This window comes from Bos indicus, chromosome 1, assembly GCF_029378745.1.
Source record: "Bos indicus isolate NIAB-ARS_2022 breed Sahiwal x Tharparkar chromosome 1, NIAB-ARS_B.indTharparkar_mat_pri_1.0, whole genome shotgun sequence".
NCBI classification, from domain to species: Eukaryota; Metazoa; Chordata; class Mammalia; order Artiodactyla; family Bovidae; genus Bos; species Bos indicus.
Window position 1 is genome coordinate 137553098 of NC_091760.1, and position 13102 is coordinate 137566199.

General features: G+C 42.1%; 1 protein-coding gene across 3 annotated transcripts in view; it reads right to left on the reverse strand.

The window, feature by feature from the left end:
- Positions 1 to 13102, reverse strand: part of DNAJC13 (DnaJ heat shock protein family (Hsp40) member C13) — a 163967-nt gene that overhangs the window by 113610 nt on the left and 37255 nt on the right. The gene's annotated exons all lie outside the window — the stretch shown is intronic.

The window sequence follows — 13102 nt, forward strand, 5'->3', positions numbered from 1 at the left end:
CATCTATTACAAGAATTTAAGAAAGCTGCAAACAATTACATTCTACAAAAGTACCAGGATCAAATAAGGAGATGAAACCCTAACTGCTGCTGCTGCTAAGTCGCTTCCGTCGTGTCCAACTCTGTGGGACCCCATAGACGGTGGCCCACCAGGCTCCCCGGTCCCTGGGATTCTCCAGGCAAGAACACTGGAGTGGGTTGCCATTTCCTTCTCCAATGCATGAAAGGGAAAAGTGAAAGTGAAGTCGCTCAGTCGTGTCTGACTCTTAGCGACCCCATGGTCTGCAGCCTACCAGGCTCCTCCGTCCATGGGATTTTCCAGGCAAGAGTACTGGAGTGGGGTGCCATTGCCTTCTCCATGAAACCCTAAAGGAACAGGTAAATTCTATGCTTCTTCGATTGTTCCAGGAAACAAACTAAAGCTTCTCAGTTCTTCCAGGGATAATAAAATCAGGGGGAAAAAAACCAAATCTACTTTTAAATAAATACTATCAATAAGAATCAAATGACAGATTAAAATAGTAATACAGTTTTCATTCCAATCCCAAAGAAAGGCAATGCTAAAGAATGCTCAAACTACTGCACAATTGCACTCATCTCACATGCTAGTAAAGTAATGCTCAAAATTCTCCAAGCCAGGCTTCAGCAATATGTGAACCGTGAAGTTCCTAATGTTCAAGCTGGTTTTAGAAAAGGCAGAGGAACCAGAGATCAAATTGCCAACATCCGCTGGATCATCGAAAAAGCAAGAGAGTTCCAGAAAAACATCTATTTCTGTTTTATTGACTATGCCAAAGCCTTTGAATGTGTGAATCACAATAAACTGTGGAAAATTCTGAAAGAGATGGGAATACCAGATCACCTGATCTGCCTCTTGAGAAACCTGTATGCAGGTCAGGAAGCAACAGTTAGAACTGGACATGGAACAACAGACTGGTTCCAAATAGGAAAAGGAGTACGTCAAGGCTGTATATTGTCACCCTGCTTATTTAACTTATATGCAGAGTACATCATGAGAAACGCTGGACTGGAAGAAGTACAAGCTGGAATCAAGGTTGCCAGGAAAAATATCAATAACCTCAGATATGCAGATGATACCACCCTTATGGCAGAAAGTGAAGAGGAACTCAAAAGCCTTTTGATGAAGATGAAAGTGGAGAGTGAAAAAGTTGGCTTAAAGCTCAACATTCAGAAAATGAAGATCATGGCATCCGGTCCCATCACTTCATGGGAAATAGATGGGGAAACAGTGGAAACAGTGTCAGACTTTATTTTTGGGGCCTCCAAAATCACTGCAGATGGTGACTGCAGCCATGAAATTAAAAGATGCTTTCTCCTTGGAAGAAAAGTTATGACCAACCTAGATAGCATATTCAAAAGCAGAGACATTACTTTGCCAACAAAGGTTCGTCTAGTCAAGGCTATGGTTTTTCCAGTGGTCATGTATGCATGTGAGAGTTGGACTGGGAAGAAGGCTAAGCACCAAAGAACTGATGCTTTTGAACTGTGGTGTTGGAGAAGACTCTTAAGAGTCCCTTGGACTGCAAGGAGATCCAACCAGTCCATTCTGAAGGAGATCAGCCCTGGGATTTCTTTGGAAGGAATGATGCTAAAGCTGAAACTCCAGTACTGTGGCCACCTCATGGGAAGAGTTGACCCATTGGAAAAGACTCTGATGCTGGGAGGGATTGGGGGCAGGAGGAGAAGGGGACGACAGAGGATGAGATGGCTGGATGGCATCACTGACTCGATGGACATGAGTCTGGGTGAACTCCGGGAGTTGGTGATGGACAGGGAAGCCTGGCATGCTGCGATTCATGGGGTTGCCAAGAGTTGGACACGACTGAGTGACTGAACTGAACTGAACATCATGACCAAAGGCAGTTCATTTTAGGAAAACAGTTGAATATTAGAAAAATGTATAATTAGCATATTTATTGAAATATCTTTCAGTATTTTAGTAAAAGATTTTTAAATTACCAAAATGGATGTTAAATATCACCAGGTGCCTTTTTTATATGTATGGAAAAGACTGTGCTTTTCTGCTTTAAACTACCAATACAGTAAAAAGGTATACATTACCATAAACCAAGTCACTATCTGACTCAAAGGTCACACACTAAGAGTATTCTCATTAAAATCAAGAGAGCTCTTTCAAATTTTAATTTCCTATTATATTTTCTAATCAGTACATTATATAATAAAAATGACAAAGTTTCCATTTTGGGGAAAAATGATAGATTTTATTAATTTCTACCATTTTGCTGTATTACAAATTTCCCCCCTAATTTCTTATGCTGAAGGTGGCATGGGAAACTAAACAACGAGCACACTTCCTTCTAATATAAAAACATTCATTTGCTGCTTTGTAAGTGGCATCACCAATGCAATGGACATGAGTTTGAGTAGGCTCCAGGAGTTGGTAATGGGACAGGGAAGCCCATGGCATGCTGCAGTCCATGGGGTCGCAAAGAGTTGGTCGCGACTGAACTGAACTGAACTGAAAGTGGGGAGAGGGTTGAGGGACAGATGAAGTAGATGAGGATTTATCTAAATAGCTCAAAAGTCTCAAAGTTTCAGAGGCTTAATCAATGGGAACAAAGAAAACCAAAGAAATAAAATCTTATTAAACCAGTATTTGCCTCAGAAGATAGCATAATGAAATCAAATGTATGGCAGAAATATGAATTCACAAATTCTAACTTTCAAAATCATCTTGACAAACATGCCAATATTTTTATCTTTAAGAATTTTTATTGCAGTATAGTTGACTTACAGTGTTGTGCTAGTTTCAGCCGTATAGCAAAGTGAATCAATTATACATATAAATATATCTACTTTTTAAAGATTCTTTTCCCATATAGGTCATTACAAAATACTGCGTAGAATCCCCTGTGCTATACACTAGGTTTTGCTAGTTCAGTTCAGTTCAGTTCAGTCACTCAGTCGCGTCCAACTGTTTGCGACCCCATAAATCGCAGCACGCCAGGCCTCCCTGTCCATCACCAGCTCCCGGAGTTCACTCAAACTCACGTCCATCAAGTCGGTGATGCCATCCAGCCATCTCATCCTCTGCCATCCCCTTCTCCTCCTGCCCCCAATCCCTCCCAGCATCAGGGTCTTTTCCAAGGAGTCAACTCTTTGCATGAGGTGGCTAAAGTACTGGAGTTTCAGCTTTAGCATCATTCCTTCCAAAGAACACCCAGGACTGATCTCCTTTAGAATGGACTCATTAAATATCTATTATATGCAGTGGTATCTAGGTCAATCTCAATCTCCCAATTTATCCCTCCCTCCCTTCCCCATCCACCCCAACCATAAGTTTGTTTTTCACATCTTTTACTCTCTGTTCTATAAATGAATTCATTTCAAACATATCAATTTGTATAATCCTGAAATAAAACTATAGAATTTACTTTACTCTGGAAGCAAAAGTGTAAGAATTAAATCCCTGAAATGTTCCAAATATCAACTGATATGGTGATATTCATAATCTTAAGAGAATCTAAGTCAAGAAAACATCCTTTTCAATTCTATACTAATCTCTACCCAACATAGTTCTTCCTAATATTTTTCTTGTGTAACTTTTTCATCTTGATTAGTGCTGTGCAAAAGAACTTTCCAAAATGATGAAAATATTCTGTAGCTACACTGTCCAATTAGGTAGCTCTTTTGAGCACCTGAAATGTGGCTAATGAGCAACTGTAAACAGCCACGCTTGGTTAGTAGCTACCATACTGAAGAGAGTGCATTCTAGATTATGCAGCACAAGTATGCTGGAGTGAGATGTCCATTAGCCCCAAAATACTGTCATAACTGGTAAACTCAGAGCTCTAAAGCTTCCTAAGAAGAAAGCTGTGAGAAAATTCTTAGGAGAATGTCCTTCCATTCCTCTCTCTCTCCTCTTTTTTTTAAGAGTTCCACAGACCTCTCTCATCTAGGATGGCCGCTGCACTTGCCTTTAAGGTTAGGGTAAATACTGTACTCCTAGGTCATTTAAAACTTTTACAGAGGTTCTTTTGTGGTCCAGTGGTTAAGAATCTGCCTTCCAGCCAGTGCAGGGGATACAGGTTTGATCCTTGGTCCCGCAAGATTCACACACTACTGAGGCCACGTGCTGCAACTATCCAGGACCAGAGGCCATGCTCCGCAACAAAGAGAAGCCACCACCATGAGTAGCCCCTGCTCACCGCAACTAGAGAAAGCCCACACACCGCAATGAAGACCCAATGCAGCCCAAAATTAATTAATTAATTAAAAAAACTTTTTAAAGCACGCTTAAACCTTCCAAGTACCTAAAAAGCCCCTTTGGATACCAGATTTAGATTAAAATCAGAATGAGCTCACATGTATGGTATGTTAGTGAAACTTGCAATTTAAGATTATTTTTTAAGTGAAACAAAGATGAGTATTTTTAATGATAAAAGATACAATTCACAAAGATAGACATCATAAGCTATAATAAGACATTTAACAACAAAAAATCAAAGATACGTAAAACAAAAATGAAAAAATATAAGGGAAAAGAAAAAATATATAATCATAGTGAGATATAGTAACATTTCTCTGAGAATATTTTATCAAGTGCAGAAAAAATAAGAATAGGAGCATCTTGAATGATGTCATTAATAATTTAGATATGCTAGATTTACATTAATGTTAACCTTATATCCTACACAAATATATTTAAAATTTTGTTATCTCATACGTTGTTATGTCCATAGGACATTTAGAAAAACTGGCAAAAAGGTAAACATTACTAAATTTCAAAAAGTAGACTTCTTTTTCTTGTGATCCAAATATATATATATTTACATACACATACATATTATTTTTGAAATTATGTTCCATTATAGTATATAACAAGATATTCACTATAGTTTCCTTTGCTGTGGAGTAAACCTTTGTTGCTTGCTGCATATATATTTTTTTAATTACAAGTCTAGTTTTCTATTTTCACTAAGTCAAACAAGTAGAATCAAAATGTCACCAATTTTTTAGTTAGGCAAAAATTCATAAGTTTTCTAAAATATATATTATTTATGTATATGTATACAAAAGTTTTTCTACTACACTTGATAAAGGCTTGAGAAAGAACATTAAAAAAAAAAGAAACAGAGAAATTGGAAAACATTAAATAAATGAAATAGGAGCACTGAATATGAAATAGAAAAAGTGAAACAAACTCAATAAAAGTAAAAGATCTTCATACAGTCCAGTTGTTTTTAAACATGGCTGCTCATTAGAAATGTATCTGGAGTTCTGGCAAAAAAAAAAAGAAAAAGAAATACCTGGGCATCTGTGGTGGTGGTGGTTTAGTCACTAAGTCGTGTCCAACTTAGTGCCCATGGACTGTAGCCTGCCTGCCTTCTCTGCCCATGGGATTCTCCTGGTAAGTATACTGGAGTGGGTTACCATTTCCTCTTCCAGAGGATCTTCCCAACCCAGAAATCGAACTCGGGTCTCCTACATTACAGGCAGATTCCAAGATAATTCTGATATGCATCTGGATTTGATCACAGGTTCTTTATTTAATGGTACTCTTCGTAATATAGAATTCCATTATTTTTCTATTAACCAATTGTGATACGATGGTACTGAGTAATAATAATTTTTCTTGTTGTTCAGTCACTAAGTTGTGTCCGACTCTTTGCGACCCCATGGACTGCAGCATGCCAGGCTTTCCTATCCTGCACCATCTCCTGGAGTTTGCTCAAGCTCACGTCCATTGAGTCAGTAATGCCATCTAACCATCTGATCCTCTGTCTCTCTCTTCTCCTTCTGCCCTCAATCTTTTCTTGCTTTCTTCTTTTTTAGAAATTTTATTTTTGGCAGCAGTGGGTCTTCGTTGCTTTGCACGGGCACATGGGCTCAGTACCTGAAGACCGCGGGCTCTAGAGCCATGGGCTCAGTGGTTGTTGTAATGGGATTAGATGCTCCACGGTATGTGGAATTTTCCTGCACCAGGGATTGAACCTATGTCCTCTGCAATGGCAGGCAGATTCTTATCCACTGCACCACAGGGAAATCCTGCTTTCACCTTCATGATTTTTTTTCATACAGAAACTTTTTTTAGGGAAGAAGAAACTAATAATGTTAGGTCAGCTATTCCATATTATCATGGACTGCCTCAATATTAAATGGGTACCTAATGGTGTGCTGGGTTCAATGATATGGCAGTGAGTAAGAGTTCCTTAAAGACCTAGTTTCCTCTGGGCAGATATTTTATTTATTATTTAGTTAACCAATTTAGATATCTTAAATAAAACTTCAAAGTAGAGCTAAGACAACTGTCAGTCGTTTTAAGAAAGTTTATTTCAGACCTGAATACTCTTAACTAGCTTCTATCAATTAGACATGTAAAATATTATCAAGACAAAAAATATTATAAAAATACTGGGCACCATCACAAGGTCATATACTTCTGTCCCGAAATTCGTACTATTCATTTATCTCAAGAGAAAACTCAACATCACTTTTTTTTGTTAAGTACAGAAAAAGCTTGTGCTTATTATAAAATAATGGTTCTCAGGTGGTGCAGTAATAAAGAATTGGCCTGCCAATGCAAGCGGAGAAGGCAATGGCACCGCACTCCACTACTCTTGCCTAGAAAATCCCTTGGACGGAGGAGCCTGGTAGGCTGTAGTCCATGGGGTCCATAAGAGTCGGACACGTCTGAGCAACTTCCCTTTCACTTTTCACTTTCATGCACTGGAGAAGGAAATGGCAACCCACTCCAGTGTTCTTGCCTGGAGAATCCCAGGGACGGGGGAGCCTGGTGGGCTGCCGTCTATGGGGTCGCACAGAGTCGGACACGACTGAAGCAACTTAGCAGCAGCAGGCAACACAAGACATGCAGGTTCGACCCCTGGGTCAAGAAGATGCTCTGGAGTAGGAAATGGTAAACCACTCCAGTATTCTTGCCTGGAGATTTCTACAGACAGAGGAGCCTGGTGGGCTACAGTCCATGAGGTTGCAAAGAGTCAAATATTAATGAGCTGCTGAACACACACAATGGTTCTCTATTTTCCTGTGAAAATAAAAACCTTTGTGTATTTATTTTAAAGTTAATATCTTCAATCCTTTCAATGGATAGTCTATGCAACAGGTTTCAAATAACCCAAAAAGATCTAAACAGAGCTTAAAGAGATGGCTTTTGTTACCTCATCTAGTCCTCATAATATACAGCTTGAACTCCTATAGTACCCTGGGTAAAGCTGGCTACTTTTAATTGTTCACTAGCTGTGGACACTGCTGAACACTCTGCTGTGTTCACAGCAGTGGTGCTGTGGAGAAGGCAATGGCACCCCACTCCAGTATTCTTGCCTGGAAAATCCCATGGACGGAGGAGCCTGGTGGGCTGCAGTCCATGGAGTCGCTAATAGTCGGACACAACTGAGCAACTTCATTTTCACTTTTCACTTTCATGCATTGGAGAAGAAAATGGCAACCCACTCCAGTGTTCTTCCCTGGAGAATCCCAGGGACAGGGGAGCCTGGTGGGCTGCCATCTTATGGGGTCGCATAGAGTCGGACACAACTGAAGCAACTTAGCAGCAGCAGCAGCAGTGTGGTGCTGGAGTGACTGTGAGGAGATACTCCACAACCAAGGGCAGAGAAGCCCCAGCAAGACAGTAGGCACTGGAGCAGTGACTGCACAGCCCTAGAGCCACTTTGAGGAGATACCCCACTCCCAAGGGCAAAGGAGAAGCCCCAGCAAGATGGTAGGAGGGACGAAATCAAGTTTAGAAACAGACCTCATACCCGCCAGAGAGGCTCAGAGGACTCAAACAAACCTTTTGCACACCAGAACCCAAAGACCCCACAGAGACTGAAAGAGAACTGTCTCTGAGTGTCTCCTGTGGAGGGAAGGGTCAAAAGTGGTCAAAAGGGGCAGGGGTTCTGGGTGCAGCAGACTAGGGTATGGCATAAGTCTCTTGGAAGAGGTCGCCATTAACCACACCATAGAGCTGCCAGAACTTACATAGGACTGGGGAAACAGACTCCTGGAGGGCAGAAACAGAACTCTGTGCACACCATGACCCAGGAGAAAGGAGAAGTGACCGAGACACAAGAGACTGGCCTAGACTTACCCATGAGCATCTAGGAGTCTCCGGCAGAGGCCTGGGTCAGTGTTGGGGGCCAGAGTGAGGTACTCTGCCCGTGACAAAGGTCATGAGGAAGGAGGCTCGACATACGCAAAGGCGGGATCGAGCCTCAGGAGTCCCCCTGGAACTCCTCGAGCATCTACCCCCATAACCAGAGCCTGCCTACTTTACTACTTTGTGCTCACCTACACCTCTGACTTTACGGGGGGCTGTCCCCCACCACCTCTTTTGGAGAAGGAGTTAACTTAGAGCTCCAGTTTATAATAATTCCTGGGCGTGATAAGAGTGTTTTAACCTACAAACTCCTCTGAAGGTTCTCTGGCCTGCCTGACAGGCTTGTCCGGCCACATGTGATCGCTCACAGCCTCCCAACCGTGAGAGGCACAAGATGCTTTAAACCTTCTAAAAACAGGTTCCTTAGAAAAGTTATACTATTAGTATAAGTATAATGGGCTAATGAGAAATTGTGTTGGTGAAGGGTTTTTCATTTGTTGAGCCAATGTTTGTTGCTAAGTCTCCATATCCCCTGCCCTTACACACATTAATGAATATATAGAATTAACCTTTGATATTAATCACGTTAGACCTTAGGCTAAGTAAATTCTTTCCTTAACTAAAACCCACTACACCCTCACCCTGTAGGAATGTAACTTTATTTGGGTGGCGTCTGTTTTAAGAATAATCAGCCCTGGAGAAATAAGTGTCCTGATTGACTGACCACTGTCACAAGGAGAGGGTCGTAAATTGTCAGCAGGCCCCCCTGGCCAGAAGATGATGTAACACCCCTAAGACCTCTGTATACATTTGTATGAAGCACCTGACTTTGATAAAAGTCAGGACTGCTGACCCCGCGTGACTTTTGCATAACATCTCAGTGTATAAAAGTAGACCATGGAAAATAAAGAATTGGGATCAGTTTCTCGAAATACTGGTCTCCCCATGTCGCTCTCTCTCTCACTCTGGTTGAGTCTCCATCTGGAGCGCGGAACCCACCATGCTTACTAATTATGCCTGGGCTTCTAAGATCCGACCGGGGAGGCCTCAGTGTCTCCTCTCCTTCGGGAGAACGGAAGGACGCCTGTGGCCTACGTAAGTGGTGCAAACTTCTTGTCTTGAAGTTTTATTGGTCTCCCGCGTAAACCAAGCTACTCAGCCTCTTTTCTCCACTGAATTTTCCTACTGAGCTATCCTCATCCTATTACTCTTTATATCTTTGATAAAATATTTAAATAAATAGGTCGCCGACGCCGTCCCCGCTTCGAATACCCTGGATCAGCCGGGGCACGACTCCGGCAGGTCAGCAGTGGCCTTCTGTAGGTTTGGGGGAACTGAGTATAGTAGTGCATGCATGGGAACTTTTGAAGGAGGTCACCATTATCTTCATTACCTCCACCATGGTTTCAGTTCAGTTCACTCTGTTGTGTCCGACTCTTTGTGATCCCATGCATTGCAGCACACCAGGCCTCCCTGTCCATCAGCAACTCCCAGAGTTCACTCAAACTCATGTCCAGTGAGTTGGTGATGCCATCCAACTATCTCAACCTCTGTGGTCCTCTTCTCCTCCCGCCTTCAATCTTTACCATCATCAGGGTCTTTTCCAATAAGTCAGTTCTTCACAGCAGGTGGCCAAAGGATTGGAGTCTCAGCTTCAGCCTCAGTCCTTCCAATGAATACTCAGGATTGATCTCCTTTAAGATGGACTAGTTGGATCTCCTTGCAGTCCAAGGGACTCTCAAGAGTGTTCTATAGCACCACAGTTCAAAAGCATCAATTCTTTGGTGCTCAGATTTCTTCATATTTCAACTCTCACATCCATACATCACTACTGGAAAAACCACAGCCTTGACTAGACAGACCTTTGTTGGCAAAGTAATGTCTATGCTTTTGAATATGCTATCTAGATTGGTCATAACTAAGTGTCTTTTAATTTCATGGCTGCAATCACCATCTGCAGTGATTTTGCAGCCCCCAAAAATAAAGTCTGACACTGTTTCCCCATCTATTTCCCATGAAGTGATGGGACCAGATGCCATGATCTTTGTTTTCTGAATGTTGAGCTTTAAGCCAACTTTTTCACTCTCCTCTTTCACTTTCATCAAGAGGCTCTTTAGTTCTTCTTCACTTTCTGCCATAAGGGTGGTGTCATCTGCATATCTGAGGTTACTGATATTTCTCCCAGCAATCTTGATTCCAGCCTGGCATTTCTCATGATGTACTCTGCATATAAGTTAAACAAGCAGAATGACAATATACAGCCATGATGTACCCCGTGCTCTATATGAAACCGGTCTGTTGTTCCATGTCCAGTTCTAATTGTTGCTTCCTGACCTGCATACAGATTTCTCAAGAGGGAGGTCAGATGGTCTGGTATTCCCATCTCTTTCAGAATTTTCCACAATTGTGGTTATCCACATAGTCAAAGGCTTTGGCATAGTCAATAAAGCAGAAATAGATGATTTTCTGGAACTCTTGTCAGTTTTTCGATAATCCAACGGATGTTGACAATTTGATCTCTGGTTCCTCTGCCTTTTCTAAAACCAACCTGAACAGCTAGAATTTCACGATTCACATACTGTTGAAGCCTGGCTTGGAGAATTTTGAGCATTAATTTACTAGCATGTGAGATGAATATGATTGTGCAGTAGTTTGAGCATTCTCTGGAATTGCCTTTCTTTGGGATTGGAATGAAAACTGACATTTTCCAGTCCTGTTGGAACTAGTCCTGTTGGAACCAGGAAAAACACTGCTGAGTTTTCCAAATGTGCAGGCTCATTGAGTGCACCACTTTCACAGCATCACCTTTTACGACTGAAATAGCTCAACTGGAATTCTATCACCTCCACTAGCTTTGTTCATAGTGATGCTTTCTAAGGGCCACTTGACTTCGCATTCCAGGATGTCTGGCTCTAGATGAGTGATCACAGCATTGTGATTATCTGGGTGGTGAAGATGTTTTTTGTAGAGTTCTTCTGGGTATTCTTGCCACCTCTTCTTAATATCTTCTGCTTCTGTTAGGTCCATACCATTTCTGTCCTTTATTGGGCCCATCTTTGCTTTTGAACTGTGGTGTAGAAGACTCTTGAGAGTCCCTTGGACTGCAAGGAGATCCAACCAGTCCATTCTAAAGGAGACCAGTCCTGGGTGTTCATTGGAAGGATTGAAGCTAAAGCTGAAATTCCAATACTTTGGCCACCTCATGCAAAGAGTTGACTCATTGGAAAAGACTCTGATGCTGGGAGGGACTGGGGGCAGGAGGAGAAGGGGACGACAGAGGATGAGACGGCTGGATGGCATCACCGACTCAATGGACATGAGTCTGAGTAAACTCTGGGAGTTGGTGATGGACAGGGAGGCCTGGCGTGCTGTGATTCATGGGGTCGCAAAGAGCTGAACACGACAACTGAACTGAACTGAACTGAACTTGCATGAACTGTTTTCTTGGTATATCTAATTTTCTTGAGGAGATCTCCAGTCTTTCCCATTCTATTGTTTTCCTCTATTTCTTTGCAGTGATCACTGAGGAAGGCTTTCTTATCTCTCCTTGCTATTCTTTGGAACTCTGCATTCAAATGGGTATATCTTTCCTTTTCTCCTTTGCTTTTTACTTCTCTTCTTTTCACAACTATTTGTAAGGCTTCCTCAGACAACCATTTTGCCTGTTTGCCTTTCTTTTTCTTTGGGATGGTCTTGATCACTGCCTCCTGTACAGTGTCACCAACCTCCATCCATAGTTCTTCAGGCACTCTGTCTATCTGATCTAATCCCTTTAATCTATTTCTCACTTCCATTGGGTATAATCATAAGGGATTAGATTTAGCTCATACCTGAATAGTTTGGCCTGACCAATTCCTGGACTGTACAACCCATGGGTTTGCAAAGAATCAGACACAACTGAGCAACTTTCACTTTCACTAACTGAGCTATGCTCAGTTAAGTGACTTTCACTTTCACTAACTTCGTCTATGTCACTGTAGAGTGACACTAGCAAATCTGTACTCGTCACATAACTAATCATTTTAACCAAACCTTTGCAAGCAGTAAAACGTCTCAGAATCTGCAAAAAAGGCAGTAGAACAGCATTTTAGCTGGCTTCTAAGATTGCATTCCAGGGTGTAACAGGGACACAGAAACCCTAAGAAAATTATCTGTTTTGGGCAGAAAGAAGGAAGAAGATATACTAGGTCCCTGGGGCACATTAGCTAATCAATTAAATTTAAAAGGGATCTGATAATCTGGCCACTGCCTGAGGGAGCAGCCCAAGTCCAAGCTCAGGGCTGCCAAGAGGAGCTACCCCAGGTCCAAGGGGTTGCCAGGAGGAGCTACCCCACGTCCAAGGTAAGAAGCAGAGGCTGCGCTTTGCTGGAGCAGCCATGAAGAGATACCCCACATCCAAGGTAAGAGAAACCCAAGTTAAGATGGTAGGCGCTGAGAGAGGGCATCAGAAGGCAGACAGACTAAAACCACAGTCACAGACAACTAGCCAACCTGATCACAAGGACCACAGCTTGTCTGACTCAATAAAACTAAGCCATGCAGTATGAGGACATCCAAGACGGAGGGGTCATGGTGGAGAGGTCTGACAGAATGTGGTCCACTGGAGAAGGGAATGGCAAACCACTTCAGTATTCTTGCCTTGAGAACCCCAAGAACAGTATGAAAAGGCAAAAAGTTAGGACACTGCATGATGAACTCCCCAGGTCGGCAGATGCCCAATATGCTACGGGAGATCAGTGGAGAAGTAACTCCAGAAAGAACAAAGAGAAGAAGCCAAAGAAAAAACAACACCCAGTTGTGGATGTGACGGGTGATAGAAATAAGGTCCGATGCTCTAAACAGCAATATGGCATAGAAACATGGAATGTCAGGTCCATGAATCAAGGCAAATTGGAAGTGGTCAAACAGGAGATGGCAAGAGTGAACGTCAACATTCTAGGAATCAGCGAACTAAGATGGACTAGAATGGGTGAATTTAATTCAAGATGACCATGATATCTAC